Below are 26,829 nucleotides of genomic sequence, written 5' to 3' on the forward strand. Positions count from 1 at the left end.
TATTGTGAGGGTTGATTTAAAGTGTGTGTATCAGAATTTGTTTGCTTCACAGCTGACAAATAAAGCATTTCTTTATCAATGTGTAAAACCTTTTCCAGCCGAGCTATTTTCTCAAGCCACTGGTAGTCTTTCAATTTGGAATGAAACGTGGCCTTTGATATAATCAACAAGATTGCACCTGGCCTCCGCAAGTATATTCAAAGCAACAAATTAATAACTTGGCTGTGTTACAGCTAGTTGGAAAGGGACATTCACCTCAAAACAGAAATTGCTGGAAAAACTCAGCAAGTCTGGAAGCACCTCTGGACATAGAAGTTATTTTTTCAAGTTGAGTCCTGTTACAATCTTTCTGAAGAAGGATTGGACGCAAAATGTTAATTCCATTTCTCTCCCAACAGATGCAGTCTGAGTTTCTCCAACAATTTCTGTTTTTTTGATTCAGATTTCCAGCATCTACAGTGCTTTATTTAAATAGTTGAGAAACTATGGTTAACCATTCAGAAATCCAAATGCAATTAGTCTCAAAACCAAACGTTTTTTGAGATTACATTTGAATGTTAGGGTTGTAAACAGTAAGTGTTTAAACACGTGAATTGCATTTTTGTTTTAATCAATACAAATAAAGTAAATTAAGGAGATCTGACAGAGTTCACAAATATCTTGGAGTAGCTGTTTCTTTTTCCCTGTGGTATGTTGTTAGAATGTGATTAAATATCGTTTTACAATTTAATATTGTTTTAAAATTTGCTTGACTGCTCTGCAGGACTTAGAACTGCTGTTTGGACTTGCCAGAATGTTCAGAAGCTCTGCTTGAATTTGCTGAACCCTGGCCAAAAGCTGGATTTATCAGTGTCCTGGCTTGGGGAAGAATCCACAGAATAACAAAATGGTTGTGGGGCTGGGGAGAGAACTCTTCACACAGTAAGTTACTGTTTCATTGACCATAACGAGAATTATTCGAGGATGTTATGCCAACCAAGATCAGGCAGACTGGCCTCTAAATTAGGAGAAAGTGAGGACTGCAGATGTCGAGACTTTGGTGCTGGAAAAGCACAGCCCTGATGAAGGGCTTTTGCCCGAAACATTGGTTCTCCTGCTCCTTGGATGCTGCCTGACCTGCTGTGCTTTTCCAGCACCACACTCTCGACTCTGGCCTTTAAGTTACACCATTGTGACTGAATAGGTCATCTACACTGGTGTGAAAGCTTGTAAGTTTTGGAGAGTGTAAGGAAATTTTCTTATGTAAACTCCCCTTCTCACTTGCCCTGTGGCCTGAAGGAAACTTTGGATGCAGTTCCACATGGCAGAAATGTGCATTTACTGGCTTCATACCTAAACCACGCAAACCATGGAGCCAAATAAACAGTGAAGGTGCCTTCCTGAGTAAATGAAATTACTTTTGAAGTGTAATTGTAATTACTGCTTAACAACTTCTTTATCACTGAATATTACGTTTACATGGGCAGTATTTTATTCAATCTAAATTAAAATGTTGGAGATTTTTAAAATTAATCAAATGAAATGATAACTCTGCTTTCTCTCGCAGATGCTGCCAGATCTGCTGAGATTTTCCAGAAATTTCTGTTTTACTCTCTGATTTCCAGCACTTGCAATTCTTTGGGGTTTTTTTTGCTACTTTTTACATGCCATGCACACGAGCACTCAGATCCCTCTGTTCTTCACTGTTCTCTCCATCGAAATAATAGTCTGCTTCTGGATTCTTCTTACCAATGCATATGACCTCACACTTTCCTGCTCACTCAACCTGTCTATATCCCCTTGCAGGTTCTTTATGTCCTCAGCATGCCTTCCCACTTATTTTTGTACCATCATCATACATTACACTCTATCCCCTCCTGCAAGTTATTAATACAGATCGTAAATAATTTAGGCTTTGGAACTGTTCCTCGTGGCAGACTGCTAGTTACATTTTTTCATTGATCCCAACTCTCTGTCTTCTGTGTGTGAGCCAATCATCAATCCATGTTAGTACATTACCTCCAATACCGTGAGCTCATAAGTTGTGCAGAAGTCCTTTATGCAGCACCTTATCGAATGCCCTTCTGGAAATCCAAATGCATTATGCATACCATTCTCCTTTATTGACTCTGCTTATTATACCTTGAAAGAATTCAAGCAAATTTATCAAACAATATTTCCCTTTGACAAAACCATGTTGACTCTGCTTGATCACATTAAGCTTTTCTAAGTATCCTGTTATTTCCAGATGTTAACTGCTCCATAGTTTCCTGGCATTAATTATGTCTGTGATAGGCAGAACATTTTCTGGCTTGATGCCATCATCCTGTTCGACTTAAACACCACTCATATTGCTACCGCATCACAACAGCATGAATCAGCTAGCTTCACCTGTCACTCAAACGTTTGAGTTACCTTACCCTTGCCTGGTCATCTAAGGTAGACCTGGCACATTTAGTAATAACTATTAATTTATTTTCATGTACTGGGGCTGGCATGGTGGCTCAGTGGTGAGCACTGCTGCCTCACAGCACCAGGGTCCCAGGTTTGATTCCAGCCTCAGGTGACTGTCTGTGTGGAGATTGCACAGTCTCCCCATGTCTGCATAGGTTTCTTCTGGGTGCTCTGGTTTCCTCCCACAATCCAAAGATGTGCAGGTTAGGTGAATTGGCAATGCTAAATTGCCCATAGTGTTCGGGGATGTGTAGGTTAGGTGCATTAGTCAGGGGTAAATATAGGGGAATGATTAGGTGCATTAGTCAGGGGAATGGGTCTGAGTGGGTTACTCTTTAGAGGGTTGGTGTGGACTCAATGGGCCTAATGGCCTGTTTCCACACTGTGGGGATTCTATGATTTATGCCTTTTGATTTAGATTCTGCATACCTCAGTGCAGGTTCATCAATCTAATACATGGAAGAATTTGCTGTTGCTTCTGCTGCTCATAGATGCCACAAAAGCACTGGAGAAGGCACCATTTTGGTAAAGGAATGAGATTAACAGAAATTCTATGCTGAAAAGTACAGAAAATATCTGTGCACAAATATCAGAAAAGTCAATGAGGTGTGCTGTTCATTTTCCACAGACAGGAACAACCAGGTGACTGTCAAACTAGAAAACACAATGAAGGGGGTGGGTCCTTTCTGGCCTTCTGGAGAGTCAGTGAGAGCACTGAGTCACGTCCTTCTGAGTAGGCCCACTTGATTCACTCATGGATGTTGGAATTGAACAACAGCGGGCTTTTTCTGGGATCTAGGACGCCAGGAGAAGAGGGTCAGCCCATTGAAAGCTGTTAGCTCACCAGTAACAGGAAATTTAATTAAATGCCACCAGGGAAGTGGTAACTCCCACTGATATGACAGAAAACCATCATGAATCTCAGATTGGAGGTGAGGGATTGGTAGGATTGACAGGGGATGGTGTTTGGCAGCAAGGATTGGGGCTTGGCACTCATTGGGGTGACCCCTTCCTGTGGCTGGGTCTCTTGATCATCCATTTAAGGCCTTTGAATGAGAACCCTAACCTCACCCTGGGAGCCCAGAAGAAACACCATACTGGTTTGGTTACCATGTTCTTTGTATGGCATGCCCCCCGCCATCTGTTGGGTTGTGACCAATTGCCGATGTTGCCCTTTAAGTGAATGCTCATTGCTCATTTAAGGCCCTCAATTAACAATGAGGCAAGGAGGCAGTTGACAGCCTTCCCACTATGAACTTAATTTGGGGACATTAAACAGACAGGGAACCCCACCGTCTCCTCACCTGGTTAAATGCTCCGGCACCAAACTCCCCACAGGATAGGATTAGATTAGCTTCCCTACAGTGTGGAAACAGGCCCTTCAGCCCAACAAGTCCATACCGACCCTCCAAAGAGTAACCCACCCAGACCCATTCCCCTCTGACTAATCAACTAACACTATGGACAATTTAGCATGGCCAATTCACCTGACCTGCACATCTTTGGACTGTGGAAGGAAACCGGAGCACCCGGAGGAAACCCACACAGACACGGGGTGAATGTGCAAACTCCACACAGACAGTCACCAGAGGCTAGAATTGAACCTGGTACCTTGGTGCTGTGAGGCAGCAGTGCTAACCACCCATAACCTTCGTTTAACATCTCATCTTAAAGATAATGATCTCACAACAATACACTGAAGTGTCATATTAAAATTTGGATGCCAATCTCTAAAGTAAACTATTAAATAAAGACCATGTATTCGGTCATTTATAACAGTGTATTTGTTGCTAAAAAGATGATAACTATTTGAGAAAATGACCAACAGACATAGCGCTTATGAATTCACAGTAAAATTGGTAGAATATTACAACACTCTGCCAACATTCACTTCAGGGTAAAGTTTCTGTTGAGATTCTCTTGTATGTCCATTATAATTCACCAAAAGGTTAGTGGTAATTGCAGAGGAATGGCCTATATATATATCTTTTCATTGGACATTTCACAGATTTTCCATCAAAACCATGACTGGAAATTAGAAGAACTTCAAGGAATTTGATTCCTTTGTTTCCAAATCTGCAATGACACTGCCCTCACTTGATAATGTAACAGTGTATTTTGAAATATGAAAAGGAACAGACAACAAGTGTGCAGCCAGTAAGCTTCAGGCACATACAAAGTGACTATAATTGGACCTTTTGCATTATTGACACCCCAAATACTGTAGCATATTTCTGATGAAATGTGTTTGGATTGTGTCTATGAAATTTCAGTGAGTTCATTAGCAATGACTGTGAAGGAATGCCCTGTTCTCGCTGAAAACATCCATTTAGTTTATCTGAGCGTTTAAATAATGTGAGCAGCATGATGAAGTGTAGCCTAATGCAGGCAGTATGGGTGGTTCCTGAATAATGACTATTTATTCAATTATGGTGTTTCTGTGGTTGGACTCCACCTGAACATTAACTGAATGGAAACATTCTTTGTTTCTGGAGGCTGTTGAGTGTGATGCTTGTAGAACTGATGCTCTGTATTCTTCGTCTCTCCTCCCAACCCTCTGCTCCCCGCCATCTCCCCCATTCCTGCCACCTGATAGAAATTCCACCTCCTTTGAGCTAATGTCTTGTTTTCCTCAGGGAATGTGGGTAAGTCCTTTGTAAACACATCAACCTTCTTCTATGCTTTGATAGGTCTGGAAAAGTGAGCTGGAAAATTGCTTCCCACATATGATGATTTATAATGATCAGGCCGAGTAATGCAATGTGTGCCAGGTATCATATATTTCCTGGTCTTTGCCCTGGTGAAGATAAGGGCTGCCTGTTGGATCCTTGCATTCAGCATTGTAAACTTGGAAAAGTTTACTGGGGGGAAAAAACACCCATCATGTGCACAAATTTCTGCAGGAAATACAGTAACTGTTTAGGCCTGCTGTAGGACTCTCCAGACACACAAGAAATTAACAAGGTAAAAACAATGACTGCAGATGCTGAAAACCAAATACTGGATTAGTGGTGCTGGAAGAGCACAGCAGTTCAGGCAGCATCCAACGAGCAGCGAAATCGACGTTTCGGGCAAAAGCCCTTCATCAGGAAATTAATGCAGGGAGCGAGCTCTAATAAACTATCAATATATCTTGGTGGGTGGGGACATTTAGTATAAACTTTTTCACAAAAATACATAGTTGGCAAAGTCAGTGCTTCAGCAACAAAGATATTTTATCGAGGGAAGGGAAGAATGTGGTGATTTTGTGTGAAATACAATGCTCAGTTAGAATATGTGAAACAGCCCAGTCTAAGCAAGTAGGCCCAATTTTGCCATGAGATGGGACGCATACATAATATATCGAACTGTCCCCTCAGTTTAGTGGAAATGAGCCCATCTCTGACATGGCGACGTAAAAAATTAACCTAAAGAAAAATCATAAATTGTATTTGAGCAAGATGACGGCAAAGGAAGACACTCCTACCACAGTACGTCTGCTCGAACTGTTCTATCCCTTTTTTACCCTCTCATTATCTCTCCGCTTTGGCGCAGAGAAAAATCCTAGAGCAGCAGCAACAGGAGCAGGCAAAGCGTCCCGGAGCAGTGTGAGGGCAGTGAGTCCCGAAAGAATGTGAGGGGAGTGAATCCCGGAGCAGTGTGAGGGCAGTGAGTCCCAGAGCAGTGAGAGGGGAGTGGGTCCCAGAGCAGTGTGAGGGGAGTGAGTCCCAGAAAAGTGTGAGGGGAGTGAGTCCCAGAAATGTGTGAGGGGAGTGAGTCCCGGAGCAGTGTGAGGGGAGTGACTCCCGGAACAGTATGAGGGCAGTGAGTCCCAGAGCAGTGTGAGGGGAGTGTGTCCTGGAGCAGTGTGAGGGGAGTGAGTCCTGGAGCAGTGTGAGGGCAGTGAGTCCCAGAGCAGTGTGAGCGGAGTGAGTCCCAGAACAGTGTGAGGGCAGTGAGTCCCGGAGCAGTGTGAGGGGACTGTGTCCCGGAGCAGTGTGAGGGGAGTGAGCCCCGGAGCAGCGTGTGTGCAGTGAGTCCCGGAGCAGTGTGAGGGGAGTGAGTCCCGGAGCATTGTGTGGGCAGTGAGTCCCGGAGAAGGGTGAGGGCAGTGAGTCCCGGAGCAGTGTGAGGGGAGTGACTCTCGGAACAGTATGAGGGCAGTGTGTCCCGGAGCAGTGTGAGGGGAGTGACTCCCGGAGCAGTGTGAGGGGAATGTGTCCCAGAGCAGTGTGAGGGCAGTGAGTCCCGGAACAGTTGGGGGCAGTGAATCCCGGAACAGTGTGTGGGCAGTGAATCCCTGGGCAGTGTGAGGGGAGTGTGTCCTGGAGCAGTGTGAGGGCAGTAAGTCCCGGAACAGTGTGAGGGGAGTGAATCCAGGAGCAGTGTGAGGGGAGTGAGTCCCGGAGCAGTGTGAGGGGAGTGTGTCCCGGAGCAGTGTGAGGGGAGTGACTGTCGGAACAGTATGAGGTTAGTGTGTCCCGGAGCAGTGTGAGGGGAGTGACTCCCGGAACAGTATGAGGGCAGTGTGTCCTGGAGCAGTGTGAGGGGAGTGAGTCCCGGAACAGTGTGAGGGGGGTGAGTCCGGGAGAGGTGTGAGGGGAGTGAGTACCGGAACAGTGTGAGGGGAGTGAATCCCAGAGAAGTGTGAGGGGAGTGTGTCCCGGAGCAGTGTGAGGGCAGTATGCCCCGGAGCAGCATGAGGGCAGTGTGTCCCGGAGCAGTGTGAGGGGAGTGAATCTCGGAGCAGTGCGAGGGGAGTGGGTCCCAGAGCAGTGTGAGAGGAGTGAGTCCCAGAAAAGTGTGAGGGGAGTGAGTCCCGGTGCAATGTGAGGGGAGTGACTCCCGGAACAGTATGAGGGCAGTGAGTCCAAGAGCAGTGAGAGGGGAGTGGGTCCCAGAGCAGTGTGAGGAGATTGAGTCCCGGAACAGTGTGAGGGGAGTGAGTCTCGGAGCAGTGTGTGGGCAGTGAGTCCCGGAGCAGTGTGAGGGGAGTGAGTCCCGGAGCAGTGTGTGGGGAGTGAATCCCAGAGGAGTGTGAGCGGAGTGAGTCCTGGAGCGGTGTGAGGGGAGTGAGTCCCGGAGCAGTGCGTGGGGAGTGAGTCCCGGAGCGGTGTGAGGGGAGTGAGTCCCGGAGTAGTGCATGGGGAGTGAGTCCCAGAGAAGTGTGAGGGGATTGAATCCCGGAGCAGTGTGAAGGGAGTAATTCCCGGAGCAGTGTGAGGGGAGTGAGTCCCGATGCAGTTTGAGGGCAGTGAGTCCCGGAGCAATGTGAGGTGAGTGAGTCCCGAAGCAGTGTGAGGTGAGTGAGTCCCGGAGCAGTGTAAGGGGAGTGAGACCTGGAGCAGTGTGAGGGGAGCGTGTCCTGGAGCAGTGTGTAGGCAATGAATCCCAGAGCAGTGTGAGGGCAGAAAATCCCAGAGCAGTGTGAGGGGAGTGACTCCCGGAACAGTATGAGGGCAGTGAGTCCCGGAGCAGTGTGAGGGGAGTGAGTCCCGGAACAGTGTGAGGGGAGTGAGTCTCGGAGCAGTGTGTGGGCAGTGAGTTCCGGAACAGTGTAACGGGATTGAATCCCGGAGCAGAGTGAGGGCAGTGTGTCCCGGAGCAGTGTGAGGGAAGTGAGTTCTGGAGCAGTGTGAGGAGAGTGACTTCCGGAGTAGTGTGTGGGCAGTGCGTCCAGAAGCAGTGTGAGGGGATTGAGTCCCGGAGCAGTGTGTGGGCAGTGAGTCCCAGAGTAGTGTGAGGAGACTGAGTCCCGGAGCAGTGTCAGGGGAGTGAGACCCAGAGAAGTGCGAGGGGAGTGAGTCCCGGAGCAGTGTGTGGGCAGTGAGTTCCGGTGAAGGTGAGGGCAGTGAGTCCCGGAGCAGTGTGAGGGGAGTGTGTCCTGGAGCAGTGTGAGGGGAGTGCGTCCCGGAGCAGTGTGATGGCAGTGAGTCCCAGAGCAGCGTGAGGGCAGTGAGTCCTGGAGCAGTGTGAGGGGAGTGAGTCCTGGAGCAGTGTGAGAGGAGGGAGGCCCGGAGCAGTGTGAGGGGAGTGACTTCCGGAGCAGTGTGAGGGGAATGTGTCCCAGAGCAGTGTGAGGGGAGAGTGTCCCAGAGCAGTGTGGGGGCAGTGAGTCCCGGAGCAGTGTGGGGGCAGTGAGTCCTGGAACAGTTGGGGGCAGTGAGTCCCGGAACAGTGTGTGGGCAGTGGGTCCCGGAGCAGCGTGAGGGGAGCGAGTCCCAGAGCAGTGTGAGGGTAGTGACGCCCGGAGCAGTGTGAGGGCAGTGACTCCCGGAGCAGTGTGTGGGGAGTAACTCCCGGAACAGTATGAGTGCAGTGAGTCCCAGAGCAGTGCGAGGGGAGTGTGTCCTGGAGCAGTGTGAGGGGAGTAACTCCCGGAACAGTATGAGGGCAGTGAGTCCCAGAGCAGTGCGAGGGGAGTGTGTCCTGGAGCAGTGTGAGGGGAGTGAGTCCCAGAACAGTGTGAGGGGGGTGAGTCCCGAAGGAGTGTGAGGGCAGTGAATCCTGGAACAGTGTGAGGGGAGTGAATCCCGGAGCAGTGTGAGGGAAGTGTGTCCCAGAGCAGTGCGAGGGAAGTGAGTACGGGAGCAGTGTGAGGGCAGTGAGTCCCGGAGCAGTCTGAGTGAATGATTCCCGGATCAGTGGAGGGGAGTGAGTCCGGGAGCAGTGTGACGGGAGTGAGTCCCGGAGCAGTGTGTAGGCAGTGAATCCCGGAGCAGTGTGAGGGCAGTGAGTCCCAGAGCAATGTGAGCGGAGTGAGTCCCAGAACATGTGAGGGGGGTGAGTTCTGGAGAAGTGTGAGGGGAGTGAGTCCCGAAGGAGCAGTGTGAGGGGAGTAACTCCCAGAACAGTATGAGGGCAGTGAGTCCCAGAGCAGTGCGAGGGGACTGAGTCCCGGAGCAGTGTGACGGGAGTGTGTCCCCGAGCAGTGTGTAGGCAGTGAATCCCAGAGCAGTGTGAGGGCACTGAGTCCCAGAGCAGTGTGAGGGGGGTGAGTCCCGGAGAAGTGTGAGGGGAGTGAGTCCCGCAGCAGTGTGAGGGGAGCGAGTCCCGGAGCAGTGTGACGGGAGTGAGTCCCGGAGCAGTGTGTAGGCAGTGAATCCCGGAGCAGTGTGAGGGCAGTGAGTCCCAGAGCAATGTGAGCGGAGTGAGTCCCAGAACATGTGAGGGGGGTGAGTTTTGGAGAAGTGTGAGGGGAGTGAGTCCCGAAGGAGCAGTGTGAGGGGAGTAACTCCCGGAACAGTATGAGGGCAGTGAGTCCCAGAGCAGTGCGAGGGCAGTGAGTCCCAGAGCAGTGTGAGGGGAGTGTGTCCTGGAGCAGTGTGAGGGGAGTGTGTCCCGGAGCAGTGTGTACGCAGTGAATCCCAGAGCAGTGTGAGGGCAGTGAGTCCCAGAGCAGTGTGAGCGGAGTGAGTCCCAGAACAGTGTGAGTGAATGATTCCCGGAGCAGTGTGAGGGGAGTTAGTCCGGGAGCAGTGTGAGGCCAGTGAGTCCTGGAGCAGTGTGAGGGTAGCGAATCCCGGAGCAGTGTGAGGGGAGTGAGTCCCGGAGCAGTGTGAGGGGAGTGCGACCTGGAGCAGTGTGAGGGCAGTGAGTCCAGAAGCAGTGTGAGGCGAATGTGTCCCGGACCAGTGTGAGGGGCGCGACTCCCAGACCAGTGTGAGGGGCGCGAGTCCCAGAGCAGTGTGAGGGCAGTGAGTCCCGGAACAGTTGGGGGCAGTGAGTCTCGGAATAGTGTGTGGGCAGTGAGTCCCGGAGCAGTGTGAGGGGAGTGAGTCCCGGATCAGTGTGAGGGGCGCGGGTCCCAGAGCAGTGTGAGGGGAGTGACGCCAGGAGCAGTGTGAGGGCAGTGACTCCCGGAGCAGTGTGAGGGCAGTGAGTGCCAGGGCAGTGGGAGGGGAGTGAGTCCCGGACCAGGGTGAGGGGAGCGGGTCCCAGAGCAGTGTGAGGGAAGTGATGCCTGGGGCAGTGTGAGGGGAGTGAGACGTGGAGCAGTGTCAGGGGAGTGAGTCCTGGAGCAGTGTGAGGGGAGTTAGGCCCAGAGCAGTGTGAGGGCAGTGAGTCCCGGAGCAGTGTGAGGGGAGTGAGTCCTGGAGCAGTGTGAGGGGAGTGAGACGTGGAGCAGTGTCAGGGGAGTGAGTCCTGGAGCAGTGTGAGGGGAGTTAGGCCCAGAGCAGTGTGAGGGCAGTGAGTCCTGGAGCAGTGTGAGAGGAGTGAGGCCCAGAGCAGTGTGAGGGCAGTGAGTTCCAGAGCAGTGTCAGGGGAGTGAGTCCCGGAGCAGTGTGAGGGGAGTTAGGCCCGGAGCAGTGTGAGGGCAGTGAGTCCCGGAGCAGTGTGAGGGGAGTGAGTCCCGGAGCAGTGTGAGGGGAGTGACTCCCGGAACAGTATGAGGGCACTGAGTGCCAGAGCAGTGCGAGGGGACTGAGTCCTGGAGCAGTGTGAGGGGAGTGTGTCCTGGAGCAGTGTGAGGGGAGTGTGTCCCGGAACGTTGTGTGCGCAGTGAGCCCTGGAGCAGAGTGAGGGAAGCGAGTCCTAGAGCAGTGTGAGTGTAGTGACGCCCAGAGCAGTGTGAGTGAATGATTCCCGGAGCAGTGTGAGGGGAGTGAGTCCGGGAGCAGTGTGAGGCCCTGAGTCCTGGAGCAGTGTGAGGGGAGCGAATCCCGGAGCAGTGTGAGGGCAGTGACTCCCGGAGCAGTGTGAGGGGGTTGAGTCCCAGATAAGTGTGAGGGGAGTGTGTCCCGGAGCAGTGTGTACGCAGTGAATCCCAGAGCAGTGTGAGGGCAGTGAGTCCCAGAGCAGTGTGAGCGGAGTGAGTCCCAGAACAGTGTGAGGGGCGTGAGTCCCGGAGAAGTGTGAGGGGAGTGAATCCCAGAGCAGTGTGAGGGAAGTGTGTCCTGGAGCAGTGTGAAGGGAGTGTGTCCCAGAGCAGTGCGAGGGAAGTGATTACGGGAGCAGTGTGAGGGCAGTGAGTCCCGGAGCAGTCTGAGTGAATGATTCCCGGATCAGTGGAGGGGAGTGAGTCCGGGAGCAGTGTGAGGGCAGTGAGTCCCGCAGCAGTGTGAGGGGAGCGAGTCCCGGAGCAGTGTGACGGGAGTGAGTCCCGGAGCAGTGTGTAGGCAGTGAATCCCGGAGCAGTGTGAGGGCAGTGAGTCCCAGAGCAATGTGAGCGGAGTGAGTCCCAGAACATGTGAGGGGGGTGAGTTCTGGAGAAGTGTGAGGGGAGTGAGTCCCGAAGGAGCAGTGTGAGGGGAGTAACTCCCGGAACAGTATGAGGGCAGTGAGTCCCAGAGCAGTGCGAGGGCAGTGAGTCCCAGAGCAGTGTGAGCGGAGTGAGTCCCAGAACAGTGTGAGGGGGGTGAGTCCCAGAGAAGTGTGAGGGGAGTGAGTCCCGAAGGAGCGTGAGGGCAGTGAATCCCGGAGCAGTGTGAGGGGAGTGAGTCCCGAAGGAGCGTGAGGGCAGTGAATCCCGGAGCAGTGTGAGGGGAGTGAATCCCGGAGCAGTGTGAGGTGAGTGAGTTCCGGAGCAGTGTGATGGCAGTGAGTCCCAGAGCAGTGTGAGGGCAGTGAGTCCTGGAGCAGTGTGAGGGAAGCGAGTCCCAGAGCAGTGAGAGTGTAGTGACGCCCAGAGCAGTGTGAGTGAATGATTCCCGGAGCAGTGTGAAGGTAGCGAGTCCCGGAGCAGTGTGAGGGGAGCGAGTCCCGGAGTAGTGTGAGGGGAGTGTGTCCTGGAGCAGTGTGAGGGGAGTGTGTCCCGGAGCAGTGTGTACGCAGTGAATCCCAGAGCAGTGTGAGGGCAGTGAGTCCCAGAGCAGTGTGAGCGGAGTGAGTCCCAGAACAGTGTGAGGGGGGTGAGTCCCGGAGAAGTGTGAGGGGAGTGGGTCCCGAAGGAGTGTGAGGGCAGTGAATCCCAGAGCAGTGTGAGGGAAGTGTGTCCTGGAGCAGTGTGAAGGGAGTGTGTCCCAGAGCAGTGCGAGGGAAGTGATTACGGGAGCAGTGTGAGGGCAGTGAGTCCCGCAGCAGTGTGAGGGGAGCGAGTCCCGGAGCAGTGTGACGAGAGTGAGTCCCGGAGCAGTGTGTAGGCAGTGAATCCCGGAGCAGTGTGAGGGCAGTGAGTCCCAGAGCAATGTGAGCGGAGTGAGTCCCAGAACAGTGTGAGGGGGGTGAGTCCCGGAGCAATGTGAGGGGAGTAACTCCCGGAACAGTATGAGGGCAGTGAGTCCCAGAGCAGTGCGAGGGGACTGCGTCCCGGAGCAGTGTGAGGGGAGTGTGTCCTGGAGAAGTGTGACGGGAGTGTGTCCCGGAGCAGTGTGTACGCAGTGAATCCCACAGCAGTGTGAGGGCAGTGAGTCCCAGAGCAGTGTGAGGGGGGTGAGTTCCGGAGAAGTGTGAGGGGAGTGAGGCCCGAAGGAGTGTGAGAGCAGTGAATCCCGGAGCAGTGTGAGGGGAGTGAATCTCGGAGCAGTGTGAGAGCAGTGAGACCTGGAGCAGTGTGAGGGCAGTGAATCCAGAAGCAGTGTGAGAGGAATGTGTCCCAGAGCAGTGTGACGGGAGTGAGTTCCGGAGCAGTGTGATGGCAGTGAGTCCCAGAGCAGTGTGAGGGCAGTGAGTCCCAGAGCAGTGTGAGGGCAGTGAGTCCTGGAGCAGTGTGAGGTCAGTGAATCCCAGAGCAGTGTCAGTGGAGTGAGTCCCGGAGCAGAGTGAGGCGAGTGAGTCCCGGAGAAGTGTGAGGGCAGTGACTCTCGGAACAGTGTGTGGGGAGTGTGTCCAGGAGCAGTGTGAGGGGAGTGACTCCCAGATCTGTGTGAGGACAGTGAGTCCCGGAACAGTGTGAGGGGAATGTGTCCCAGAGCAGTGTGAGGGCAGTGAGTCCCGGAACAGTTGGGGGCAGTGAATCCTGGAACAGTGTGTGGGCAGTGAGTCCCTGGGCAGTGTGAGGGGAGCGAGTCCCAGAGCAGTATGAAGGTAGTGACGCCCGGAGCAGTGTGAGGGCCGTGACTCTCGGAGCAGTGTGTTGGGAGTGTTTCCAGGAGCAGTGTGAGGGGAGTGGCTCCTGGAGTTGTGTGAGGACAGTAAGTCCCGGAACAGTGTGAGGACAGTGAGTCCCGGAACAGTGTGAGGGGAGTGAGTCCCGGAGCAGTGTGAGGGGAGTGCGACCTGGAGCAGTGTGAGGGCAGTGAGTCCAGAAGCAGTGTGAGGGGAAAGTGTCCCGGACCAGTGTGAGGGGCGGGAGTCCCAGAGCAGTGTGAGGGGCGCCGGACCCAGAGCAGTGTGAGGGCAGTGAGTCCCGGAACAGTTGGGGGCAGTGAGTCTCGGAGCAGTGTGTGGGCAGTGAGTCCCGGAGCAGTGTGAGGGGAGTGAGTCCCGGAGCAGTGTGAGAAGAGTGAGTCCCGGAGCAGTGTGAGGGGAGTGACTCCCGGAACAGTATGAGGGCAGTGAGTCCCAGAGCAGTGCGAGGGGACTGAGTCCTGGAGCAGTGTGAGGGGAGTGTGTCCTGGAGCAGTGTGAGGGGAGTGTGTCCCGGAACATTGTGTGCGCAGTGAGCCCTGGAGCAGTGTGAGGGGAGTGAGTCCCGGAGCAGTCTGAGGACAGTGAGTCCCGGAGCAGTGTGAGTGTAGTGACGCCCGGAGCAGTGTGAGTGAATGATTCCCGGAGCAGTGTGAGGGGAGTGAGTCCCGGAGAAGTGTGAGGGGAGTGAGACCTGGAGCAGTGTGAGGGGAGTGAGTCCCGGAGCAGTATGAGAGGAATGTGTCCCAGAACAGTGTGAGGGGAGTGAGTTCCGGAGCAGTGTTAGATGAGTGATTACGGGAGCAGTGTGAGGGGAGTGAGTCCTGGAGCAGTGTGAGAGGAGTGAGTCCCAGAACAGTGTGAGGGGGGTGAGTCCCGGAGAAGTGTGAGGGGAGTGAGTCCTGGAGCAGTGTGAGGGGAGTGTGTCCCGGAGCAGTGTGTACGCAGTGAATCCCAGAGCAGTGTGAGGGCAGTGAGTCCCAGAGCAGTGTGAGGGGGGTGAGTCCCAGAGAAGTGTGAGGGGAGTGAGTCCCGAAGGAGTGTGAGGGGAGTGAATCGCGGAGCAGTGCGATGGGAGTGGGTCCCAGAGCAGTGTGAGAGGAGTGTGTCCCGGATCAGTGTGAGGGGAGTGAGTCCCGGAGCAGTGTGAGGGAAGTGTGTCCTGGAGCAGTGTGAAGGGAGTGTGTCCCAGAGCAGTGCGAGGGGAGTGATTATGGGAGCAGTGTGAGAGCAGTGAGTCCCGGAGCAGTCTGAGTGAATGATTCCCGGAGCAGTGGAGGGGAGTGAGTCCGGGAGCAGTGTGTAGGCAGTGAATCCCCGAGCAGTGTGAGGGCAGTGTGTCCCAGAGTAATGTGAGGGGAGAGTCCCAGAACAGTGTGAGGGGGGTGAGTCCCAGAGAAGTGTGAGGGCAGTGAATCCCGGAGCAGTGTGAGGGGACTGGGTCCCAAGAGCAGTGTGCGAGGAGTGTGTCCCGGAGCAGTGTGAGGGGAGTGAGTCCCGGAGCAGTCTGAGTGAATGATTCCCGGAGCAGTGTGAGGGGAGCAAGTCCCGGAGCAGTGTGAGGGGAGTGAGTCCAGGTGCAGTGTGAGGGGAGTAACTCCCGGAACAGTATGAGGGCAGTGAGTCCCAGAGCAGTGCGAGGGGAGTGTGTCCCCGAGCAGTGTGAGGGGAGTGTGTCCCGGAGCAGTGTGTAAGCAGTGAATCTCAGAGCAGTGTGAGGGCGATGAGTCCCAGAGCAGTGTGAGGGGGGTGAGTCCCGGAGAAGTGTGAGGGGAGTGAGTCCCGAAGGAGCGTGAGGGCAGTGAATCCCGGAGCAGTGTGAGGGGAGTGAATCCAGGAGCAGTGTGAGGTGAGTGAGTCCCTGAGAAGTGTGAGGTGAGTGAGTCCCTGAGAAGTGTGAGGTGAGTGAGTCCTGGAGCAGTGTGACGGCAGTGAGACCTGGAGCAGTGTGAGGGCAGTGAATCCAGGAGCAGTGTGAGAGAATGTGTCCCAGAGCAGTGTGACGGGAGTGAGTTCCGGAGCAGTGTGATGGCAGTGAGTCCCAGAGCAGTGTGAGGGCAGTGAGTCCCGGAGAAGTGTGAGGGGAGCGAGACCTGGAGCAGTGTGAGGTCAGTGAATCCAGGAGCAGTGTGAGAGAATGTGTCCCAGAGCAGTGTGACGGGAGTGAGTTCCGGAGCAGTGTGATGGCAGTGAGTCCCAGAGCAGTGTGAGGGCAGTGAGTCCCGGAGGAGTGTGAGGGGAGCGAGACCTGGAGCAGTGTGAGGTCAGTGAATCCTGGAGCAGTGTCAGTGGAGTGAGTCCCGGAGCAGTGTGAGAGGAATGTGTCCCAGAACAGTGTGAGGGGAGTGAGTCCTGGAGCAGTGTGAGAGGAGTAAGTCCCAGAACAGTGTGAGGGGGGTGAGGCCCGGAGAAGTGTGAGGGGAGTGAGTCCTGGAGCAGTGTGAGGGGAGTGTGTCCCGGAGCAGTGTGTACGCAGTGAATCCCAGAGCAGTGTGAGGGCAGTGAGTCCCAGAGCAGTGTGAGCGGAGTGAGTCCCAGAACAGTGTGAGGGGGGTGAGTCCCGGAGAAGTGTGAGGGGAGTGAGTCCCGAAGGAGTGTGAGGGCAGTGAATCCTGAAGCAGTGTGAAGGGAGTGAATCGCGGAGCAGTGCGAGGGGAGTGGGTCCCAGAGCAGTGTGAGAGGAGTGTGTCCCGGATCAGTGTGAGGGGAATGAGTCCCGGAGCAGTGTGAGGGGAGTGAGTCCCGGAGCAGTGTGAGGGGAGTGAGTCCCGGAGCAGTGTGAGGGGAGTGACTCCCGGAACAGTATGAGGGCACTGAGTGCCAGAGCAGTGCGAGGGGACTGAGTCCTGGAGCAGTGTGAGGGGAGTGTGTCCTGGAGCAGTGTGAGGGGAGTGTGTCCCGGAACGTTGTGTGCGCAGTGAGCCCTGGAGCAGAGTGAGGGAAGCGAGTCCTAGAGCAGTGTGAGTGTAGTGACGCCCAGAGCAGTGTGAGTGAATGATTCCCGGAGCAGTGTGAGGGGAGTGAGTCCGGGAGCAGTGTGAGGCCCTGAGTCCTGGAGCAGTGTGAGGGGAGCGAATCCCGGAGCAGTGTGAGGGCAGTGACTCCCGGAGCAGTGTGAGGGGGTTGAGTCCCAGATAAGTGTGAGGGGAGTGTGTCCCGGAGCAGTGTGTACGCAGTGAATCCCAGAGCAGTGTGAGGGCAGTGAGTCCCAGAGCAGTGTGAGCGGAGTGAGTCCCAGAACAGTGTGAGGGGCGTGAGTCCCGGAGAAGTGTGAGGGGAGTGAATCCCAGAGCAGTGTGAGGGAAGTGTGTCCTGGAGCAGTGTGAAGGGAGTGTGTCCCAGAGCAGTGCGAGGGAAGTGATTACGGGAGCAGTGTGAGGGCAGTGAGTCCCGGAGCAGTCTGAGTGAATGATTCCCGGATCAGTGGAGGGGAGTGAGTCCGGGAGCAGTGTGAGGGCAGTGAGTCCCGCAGCAGTGTGAGGGGAGCGAGTCCCGGAGCAGTGTGACGGGAGTGAGTCCCGGAGCAGTGTGTAGGCAGTGAATCCCGGAGCAGTGTGAGGGCAGTGAGTCCCAGAGCAATGTGAGCGGAGTGAGTCCCAGAACATGTGAGGGGGGTGAGTTCTGGAGAAGTGTGAGGGGAGTGAGTCCCGAAGGAGCAGTGTGAGGGGAGTAACTCCCGGAACAGTATGAGGGCAGTGAGTCCCAGAGCAGTGCGAGGGCAGTGAGTCCCAGAGCAGTGTGAGCGGAGTGAGTCCCAGAACAGTGTGAGGGGGGTGAGTCCCAGAGAAGTGTGAGGGGAGTGAGTCCCGAAGGAGCGTGAGGGCAGTGAATCCCGGAGCAGTGTGAGGGGAGTGAGTCCCGAAGGAGCGTGAGGGCAGTGAATCCCGGAGCAGTGTGAGGGGAGTGAATCCCGGAGCAGTGTGAGGTGAGTGAGTTCCGGAGCAGTGTGATGGCAGTGAGTCCCAGAGCAGTGTGAGGGCAGTGAGTCCTGGAGCAGTGTGAGGGAAGCGAGTCCCAGAGCAGTGAGAGTGTAGTGACGCCCAGAGCAGTGTGAGTGAATGATTCCCGGAGCAGTGTGAAGGTAGCGAGTCCCGGAGCAGTGTGAGGGGAGCGAGTCCCGGAGTAGTGTGAGGGGAGTGTGTCCTGGAGCAGTGTGAGGGGAGTGTGTCCCGGAGCAGTGTGTACGCAGTGAATCCCAGAGCAGTGTGAGGGCAGTGAGTCCCAGAGCAGTGTGAGCGGAGTGAGTCCCAGAACAGTGTGAGGGGGGTGAGTCCCGGAGAAGTGTGAGGGGAGTGGGTCCCGAAGGAGTGTGAGGGCAGTGAATCCCAGAGCAGTGTGAGGGAAGTGTGTCCTGGAGCAGTGTGAAGGGAGTGTGTCCCAGAGCAGTGCGAGGGAAGTGATTACGGGAGCAGTGTGAGGGCAGTGAGTCCCGCAGCAGTGTGAGGGGAGCGAGTCCCGGAGCAGTGTGACGAGAGTGAGTCCCGGAGCAGTGTGTAGGCAGTGAATCCCGGAGCAGTGTGAGGGCAGTGAGTCCCAGAGCAATGTGAGCGGAGTGAGTCCCAGAACAGTGTGAGGGGGGTGAGTCCCGGAGCAATGTGAGGGGAGTAACTCCCGGAACAGTATGAGGGCAGTGAGTCCCAGAGCAGTGCGAGGGGACTGCGTCCCGGAGCAGTGTGAGGGGAGTGTGTCCTGGAGAAGTGTGACGGGAGTGTGTCCCGGAGCAGTGTGTACGCAGTGAATCCCACAGCAGTGTGAGGGCAGTGAGTCCCAGAGCAGTGTGAGGGGGGTGAGTTCCGGAGAAGTGTGAGGGGAGTGAGGCCCGAAGGAGTGTGAGAGCAGTGAATCCCGGAGCAGTGTGAGGGGAGTGAATCTCGGAGCAGTGTGAGAGCAGTGAGACCTGGAGCAGTGTGAGGGCAGTGAATCCAGAAGCAGTGTGAGAGGAATGTGTCCCAGAGCAGTGTGACGGGAGTGAGTTCCGGAGCAGTGTGATGGCAGTGAGTCCCAGAGCAGTGTGAGGGCAGTGAGTCCCAGAGCAGTGTGAGGGCAGTGAGTCCTGGAGCAGTGTGAGGTCAGTGAATCCCGGAGCAGTGTCAGTGGAGTGAGTCCCGGAGCAGAGTGAGGCGAGTGAGTCCCGGAGAAGTGTGAGGGCAGTGACTCTCGGAACAGTGTGTGGGGAGTGTGTCCAGGAGCAGTGTGAGGGGAGTGACTCCCAGATCTGTGTGAGGACAGTGAGTCCCGGAACAGTGTGAGGGGAATGTGTCCCAGAGCAGTGTGAGGGCAGTGAGTCCCGGAACAGTTGGGGGCAGTGAATCCTGGAACAGTGTGTGGGCAGTGAGTCCCTGGGCAGTGTGAGGGGAGCGAGTCCCAGAGCAGTATGAAGGTAGTGACGCCCGGAGCAGTGTGAGGGCCGTGACTCTCGGAGCAGTGTGTTGGGAGTGTTTCCAGGAGCAGTGTGAGGGGAGTGGCTCCTGGAGTTGTGTGAGGACAGTAAGTCCCGGAACAGTGTGAGGACAGTGAGTCCCGGAACAGTGTGAGGGGAGTGAGTCCCGGAGCAGTGTGAGGGGAGTGCGACCTGGAGCAGTGTGAGGGCAGTGAGTCCAGAAGCAGTGTGAGGGGAATGTGTCCCGGACCAGTGTGAGGGGCGGGAGTCCCAGAGCAGTGTGAGGGGCGCCGGACCCAGAGCAGTGTGAGGGCAGTGAGTCCCGGAACAGTTGGGGGCAGTGAGTCTCGGAGCAGTGTGTGGGCAGTGAGTCCCGGAGCAGTGTGAGGGGAGTGAGTCCCGGAGCAGTGTGAGAAGAGTGAGTCCCGGAGCAGTGTGAGGGGAGTGACTCCCGGAACAGTATGAGGGCAGTGAGTCCCAGAGCAGTGCGAGGGGACTGAGTCCTGGAGCAGTGTGAGGGGAGTGTGTCCTGGAGCAGTGTGAGGGGAGTGTGTCCCGGAACATTGTGTGCGCAGTGAGCCCTGGAGCAGTGTGAGGGGAGTGAGTCCCGGAGCAGTCTGAGGACAGTGAGTCCCGGAGCAGTGTGAGTGTAGTGACGCCCGGAGCAGTGTGAGTGAATGATTCCCGGAGCAGTGTGAGGGGAGTGAGTCCCGGAGAAGTGTGAGGGGAGTGAGACCTGGAGCAGTGTGAGGGGAGTGAGTCCCGGAGCAGTATGAGAGGAATGTGTCCCAGAACAGTGTGAGGGGAGTGAGTTCCGGAGCAGTGTTAGATGAGTGATTACGGGAGCAGTGTGAGGGGAGTGAGTCCTGGAGCAGTGTGAGAGGAGTGAGTCCCAGAACAGTGTGAGGGGGGTGAGTCCCGGAGAAGTGTGAGGGGAGTGAGTCCTGGAGCAGTGTGAGGGGAGTGTGTCCCGGAGCAGTGTGTACGCAGTGAATCCCAGAGCAGTGTGAGGGCAGTGAGTCCCAGAGCAGTGTGAGGGGGGTGAGTCCCAGAGAAGTGTGAGGGGAGTGAGTCCCGAAGGAGTGTGAGGGGAGTGAATCGCGGAGCAGTGCGATGGGAGTGGGTCCCAGAGCAGTGTGAGAGGAGTGTGTCCCGGATCAGTGTGAGGGGAGTGAGTCCCGGAGCAGTGTGAGGGAAGTGTGTCCTGGAGCAGTGTGAAGGGAGTGTGTCCCAGAGCAGTGCGAGGGGAGTGATTATGGGAGCAGTGTGAGAGCAGTGAGTCCCGGAGCAGTCTGAGTGAATGATTCCCGGAGCAGTGGAGGGGAGTGAGTCCGGGAGCAGTGTGTAGGCAGTGAATCCCCGAGCAGTGTGAGGGCAGTGTGTCCCAGAGTAATGTGAGGGGAGAGTCCCAGAACAGTGTGAGGGGGGTGAGTCCCAGAGAAGTGTGAGGGCAGTGAATCCCGGAGCAGTGTGAGGGGACTGGGTCCCAAGAGCAGTGTGCGAGGAGTGTGTCCCGGAGCAGTGTGAGGGGAGTGAGTCCCGGAGCAGTCTGAGTGAATGATTCCCGGAGCAGTGTGAGGGGAGCAAGTCCCGGAGCAGTGTGAGGGGAGTGAGTCCAGGTGCAGTGTGAGGGGAGTAACTCCCGGAACAGTATGAGGGCAGTGAGTCCCAGAGCAGTGCGAGGGGAGTGTGTCCCCGAGCAGTGTGAGGGGAGTGTGTCCCGGAGCAGTGTGTAAGCAGTGAATCTCAGAGCAGTGTGAGGGCGATGAGTCCCAGAGCAGTGTGAGGGGGGTGAGTCCCGGAGAAGTGTGAGGGGAGTGAGTCCCGAAGGAGCGTGAGGGCAGTGAATCCCGGAGCAGTGTGAGGGGAGTGAATCCAGGAGCAGTGTGAGGTGAGTGAGTCCCTGAGAAGTGTGAGGTGAGTGAGTCCCTGAGAAGTGTGAGGTGAGTGAGTCCTGGAGCAGTGTGACGGCAGTGAGACCTGGAGCAGTGTGAGGGCAGTGAATCCAGGAGCAGTGTGAGAGAATGTGTCCCAGAGCAGTGTGACGGGAGTGAGTTCCGGAGCAGTGTGATGGCAGTGAGTCCCAGAGCAGTGTGAGGGCAGTGAGTCCCGGAGAAGTGTGAGGGGAGCGAGACCTGGAGCAGTGTGAGGTCAGTGAATCCAGGAGCAGTGTGAGAGAATGTGTCCCAGAGCAGTGTGACGGGAGTGAGTTCCGGAGCAGTGTGATGGCAGTGAGTCCCAGAGCAGTGTGAGGGCAGTGAGTCCCGGAGGAGTGTGAGGGGAGCGAGACCTGGAGCAGTGTGAGGTCAGTGAATCCTGGAGCAGTGTCAGTGGAGTGAGTCCCGGAGCAGTGTGAGAGGAATGTGTCCCAGAACAGTGTGAGGGGAGTGAGTCCTGGAGCAGTGTGAGAGGAGTAAGTCCCAGAACAGTGTGAGGGGGGTGAGGCCCGGAGAAGTGTGAGGGGAGTGAGTCCTGGAGCAGTGTGAGGGGAGTGTGTCCCGGAGCAGTGTGTACGCAGTGAATCCCAGAGCAGTGTGAGGGCAGTGAGTCCCAGAGCAGTGTGAGGGGGGTGAGTCCCGGAGAAGTGTGAGGGGAGTGAGTCCCGAAGGAGTGTGAGGGCAGTGAATCCTGAAGCAGTGTGAGGGGAGTGAATCGCGGAGCAGTGCGAGGGGAGTGGGTCCCAGAGCAGTGTGAGAGGAGTGTGTCCCGGATCAGTGTGAGGGGAGTGAGTCCCGGAGCAGTGTGAGGGAAGTGTGTCCTGGAGCAGTGTGAAGGGAGTGTGTCCCAGAGCAGTGCGAGGGGAGTGATTATGGGAGCAGTGTGAGAGCAGTGAGTCCTGGAGCAGTCTGAGTGAATGTTTCCCGGAGCAGTGTGAGGGGAGTGAGTCCCGGAGCAGTGTGTAGGCAGTGAATCCCGGAGCAGTGTGAGGGCAGTGAGTCCCAGAGATTAGTGAGGGCAGAGAGTCCCGGAGCTGTGTGAGGGAATTGAATCCCGGAGCAGTGTGAGGGAGTGAGTCCCGGAACAGTGTGAGGGGAGTGAGTCCCGGACCAGTGTGAGGGAAGCGAGTCCCAGAGCAGTGTGAGTGTAGTGACGCCCGGAGTAGTGTGAGTGAATGATTCCCGGAGCAGTGTGAGGGGAGTGAGTCCGGGAAAAGTGTGAGGCCAGTGAGTCCTGGAGCAGTGTGAGGGGACCGAGTCCCAGAACAGTGTGTTGGCAGTGAGCACCGGAGCAGTGTGAGGGGAGTGAGTCCCGGAGCAGTGTGAGGAGAGTGAGTCCCGGAGCAGTGTGAGTGAATGATTCCCGGAGCAGTGTGAGGTGAGTGAGTCCGGGAGCAGTGTGAGGCCAGTGAGTCCTGGAGCAGTGTGAGGGGAGCGAGTCCCGGAGCAGTGTGAGGGGAGCGTGTCCCGGAGCAGTGTGAGGGGAGTGAGGCCCGGAGCAGTGTGTAGGCAGTGAATCCCGGAGCAGTGTGAGGGGAGTGAGTCCCAGAGCAGTGTGAGCGGAGTGAGTCCCTGAACAGTGTGAGGTGGGTGAGTCCCGGAGAAGTGTGAGGGGAGTGAGTCCCGGAGCAGTGTGAGGGGTGTAACTCCCGAAACAGTATGAGGGCAGTGAGTCCCAGAGCAGTGCGAGGGGAGTGTGTCCTGGAGCAGTGTGAGGGGAGTGTGTCCCAGAACAGTGTGAGAGGGGTGAGTCCCGGAGAAGTGTGAGGGGAGTGAGTCCCGAAGGAGCGTGAGGGCAGTGAATCCTGGAGCAGTGTGAGGGGAGTGAATCGCGGAGCAGTGCGAGGGGAGTGGGTCCCAGAGCAGTGTGAGGGAAGTGTGTCCTGGAGCAGTGTGAAGGGAGTGTGTCCCAGAGCAGTGCGAGGGGAGTGATTACGGGAGCAGTGTGAGGGCAGTGAGTCCCGGAGCAGTGTGAAGGGAGTGTGTCCCAGAGCAGTGCAAGGGGAGTGATTACGGGAGCAGTGTGAGGGCAGTGAGTCCCGGAGCAGTCTGAGTGAATGATTCCCGGAGCAGTGGTGGGGAGTGAGTCCTGGAGCAGTGCGAGGGGACTGAGTCCCGGAGCAGTGTGAGGGGAGTGTGTCCTGGAACAGTGTGTAGGCAGTGAATTCCAGAGCAGTGTGAGGGGATTGACTCCCGGAACAGTATGAGGGCAATGAGTCCTGGAGCAGTGTGAGGGGAGTTATTCCCGGAGCAGTGTGAGGGGAGTGATTACGGGAGCAGTGTGAGGGCAGTGAGACCCGGACCAGTGTGAGGGCAGTGTGTCCCGGACCAGTGTGAGGGCAGTGAGTCCCGGAGCAGTGTGAGGTGAGTGAGTCCCAGAGCAGTGTGAGTGGAGTGAGTCCCAGAACAGTGTGAGGGGGGTGAGTCCCGGAGAAGTGTGAGGGGAGTGAGTCCCGAAGGAGTGTGAGGGCAGTGAATCCCGAAGCAGTGTGAAGGGAGTGAATCGTGGAGCAGTGCGAGGGGAGTGGGTCCCAGAGCAGTGTGAGAGGAGTGTGTCCCGGATCAGTGTGAGGGGAGTGAGTCCCGGAGCAGTGTGAGGGAAGTGTGTCCCAGAGCAGTGCGAGGGGAGTGATTATGGGAGCAGTGTGAGAGCAGTGAGTCCCGGAGCAGTCTAAGTGAATGATTCCCGGAGCAGTGGAGGGGAGTGAGTCCGGGAGCAGTGTGAGGGGAGTGAGTCCCGGAGCAGTGTGTAGGCAGTGAATCCCGGAGCAGTGTGAGGGCAGTGAGTCCCAGAGCAATGTGAGTGGAGTGAATCCCAGAACAGTGTGAGGGGGTGAGTCCCGAAGCAGTGTGAGGGGAGTAACTCCCGGAACAGTATGAGGGCAGTGAGTCCCAGAGCAGTGCGAGGGGAGTGTGTCCTGGAGCAGTGTGAGGAGAGTGTGTCCCGGAGCAGTGTGTACGCAGTGAATCCCGGAGCAGTGTGAGGGGAGTGGGTCCCGGAGCAGTGTGAGGGAAGTGTGTCCTGGAGCAGTGTGAAGGGAGTGTGTCCTGGAGCAGTGTGAAGGGAGTGTGTCTCAGAGCAGTGCGAGGGGAGTGATTACGGGAGCAGTGTGAGGGCAGTGAGTCCCGGAGCAGTCTGAGTGAATGATTCCCGGAGCAGTGGTGGGGAGTGAGTCCTGGAGCAGTGCGAGGGGAGTGAATCCCGGAGCAGTGCGAGGAGAGTGGGTCCCAGAGCAGTGTGAGAGGAGTGGGTCCCGAAGCAGTGTGAGGGGAGTGAGTCCCGGAGCAGTGCGAGGGGAGTGATCACTCCCCTCGCACTGCTCTGGGACACACTCCCTTCACACTGCTCCAGGACACACTTCCCTCACACTGCTCCCGGACTCACTCCTCTCACACTGCTCTGGGACCTACTCCCCTCACACTGCTCCGGGGCATACTGCCCTCACACTGCTCCGGGACTCACTCCCCTCACACTGCTCCGGGACACACTTCCCTCACACTGCTCCCGGACTCACTCCTCTCACACTGCTCCGGGACCTACTCCCCTCACACTGCTTCGGGACACACTGCCCTCATGCTGCTCCGGGGCATACTGCTTTCACACCGCTCCGGGACTCACTCCCCTCACACTGCTCCGGGATTCACTGCCCTCACACTGCTCCGGGACTCACTCCCCTCACACTGCTCCAGGTCTCACTCCCCTCACACTGCTCCGGGATTCACTCCCCTCACACTGCTCCGGGACTCACTCCCCTCACACTGCTCCGGGACTCACTCCCCTCACATTTCTCCGGGACTCACCCCCCTCACACTGTTCTGGGACTCACTCCGCTCACACTGCTCTGGGATTCACTCCCCTCACAGTGCTCCGGGACTCGCTCCCCTCACACTGCTCCGGGACTCACTGCCCTCACACTGCTCTGGGATTCACTGCCCTCACACTGCTCTGGGATTCACTGCCTACACACTGCTCAGGACTCACTCCCCTCACATTGCTCCAGGACTCGCTCCCCTCACACTGCTCCGGGACTCACTGCCCTCACACTGCTCCCGTAATCACTCCCCTCGCACTGCTCTGGGACACACTCCCTTCATACTGCTCCAGGACACACTCCCCTCACACTGCTCCAGGACACACTCCCCTCGCACTGCTCTGGGACTCACTGCCCTCACACTGCTCCGGGACACGCTCCCCTCACACTGCTCCAGGACTCACTGCCCTCACACTCCTCCTGGACTCACTCCCCTCACACTGCTCAGGGGCACACTGCCCACATGCTGTTCCGAGGCATACTGCCCTCACACTGCTCTGGGACACACTCGCCTCACACTTCTCTGGGATTCACTCGCCTCACACTGTTCCGGGACTCACTCCACTCATACTGCTCTGGGATTCACTGCCTACACACTGATACAGGACACACTCCCCTCACACTGCTCCAGGACACAATCCCCTGACACTGCTCCGGGAATCATTCATTCACACTGCTCCGGGACTCAGTGCCCTCACACTGCTCCCGTAATCACTCCCCTCACTCTGCTCTGGGACTCACTCCCCTCGCACTGCTCCGGGACTCACTCCCCTCACACTGCTCCGGGACCCACTCCTCTCACACTGCTCTGGGACCCACTCCCCTCGCACTGCTCCGGGATTCACGCCCCTCACACTGCTCCGGGATTCACTGCCCTTACACACCTCCGGGACTCACTCCCCTCACATTGCTCCGGGACCCACTCCTCTCACACTGCTCTGGGACTCACTCCCCTCACACTTCTCCGGGACTCACTGCCCTCACACTGCTCCGGGACTCAGTCCCCTTGCACTGCTCTGGGACTCACTGCCCTCATACTGTTTCGGGAGTCACTCCCCTCACACTGCTCCGGGACTCACCCCCCTCACATTTCTCCGGGACTCTCCCCTCACACTGCTCTGGGACTCACTGCCCTGACACTGCTCCGGGATTCACTGCCTACACACTGCTCCGGGACTCGGTCCCCTCACACTGCTCTGGGACTCACTCCCCTCCCACTGCTCTGGGACTAGCTCCCCTCACACTGCTGTGGGACTCACTGCCCTCACACTGCTCCCGGACTCACTCCCCTCACACTGCTCCCGTAATCACTCCCCTCGCACTGCTCCGGGACTCACTCCCCTCACACTGCTCCGGGAGTCACTGCCCTCACACTGCTCCGGGCCTAACTCCCCTCACACTGCTCCGGGACTCACTCCGCTGACACTGCTCCACGTCTCACTCCCCTCACACTGCTCTGGGACTCACTCCCTTCACACTGCTCCGGGATTCGCTCCCCTCACACTGCTCCGGGACATACTCCCCTCACACTGCTCCAGGACACACTCCCCTCACACTGCTCCAGGACTCAGTCCCCTCGCACTGTTCTGGGACTCACTGCCCTCATACTGTTCCGGGAGTCACTCCCCTCACACTGCTCCGGGATTCACTGACCTCACACTGCTCCAGGTCTCGCTCCCCTCACACTGCTCCGGGACTCACTGCCCTCACACTGCTCCAGGACACACTGCCCTCACACTGCTCTGGGACTCACTGCCATTACACTGCTCCGGAACTCACTCCCGTCACACTGCTCTGGGACACATTCCTCTCACACTGCTCCTGGATTCACTGCCCTCACACTGCTCCAGGTCTCACTGCCCTCACACTGCTCCGGGACTCACTGCCCTCACACTGCTCTGGGACTCACTGCCATCACACTGCTCCGGAACTCACTCCCGTCACACTGCTCTGGGACACATTCCTCTCACACTGCTCCTGGATTCACTGCCCTCACACTGCTCCAGGACTCAGTCCCCTCGCACTGCTCTAGGACTCACTGCCCTCATACTGTTCCGGGAGTCACTCCCCTCACACTGCTCTGGGACACATTCCTCTCACACTGCTCCGGGACTCACTCCCCTCACACTGCTCCAGGTCTCACTCCCCTCACACTTCTCTGGGACTCACTCACCTCACACTGCTCCGGGACTCACTCCACTGACACTGCTCCGGGATTCACTGACCTCACACTGCTCCTGGTCTCGCTCCCCTCACACTGCTCCGGGACTCACTGCCCTCA

The sequence above is a fragment of the Chiloscyllium punctatum genome, chromosome 2 (genome assembly GCF_047496795.1).
Source record: "Chiloscyllium punctatum isolate Juve2018m chromosome 2, sChiPun1.3, whole genome shotgun sequence".
Classification (NCBI taxonomy): domain Eukaryota; kingdom Metazoa; phylum Chordata; class Chondrichthyes; order Orectolobiformes; family Hemiscylliidae; genus Chiloscyllium; species Chiloscyllium punctatum.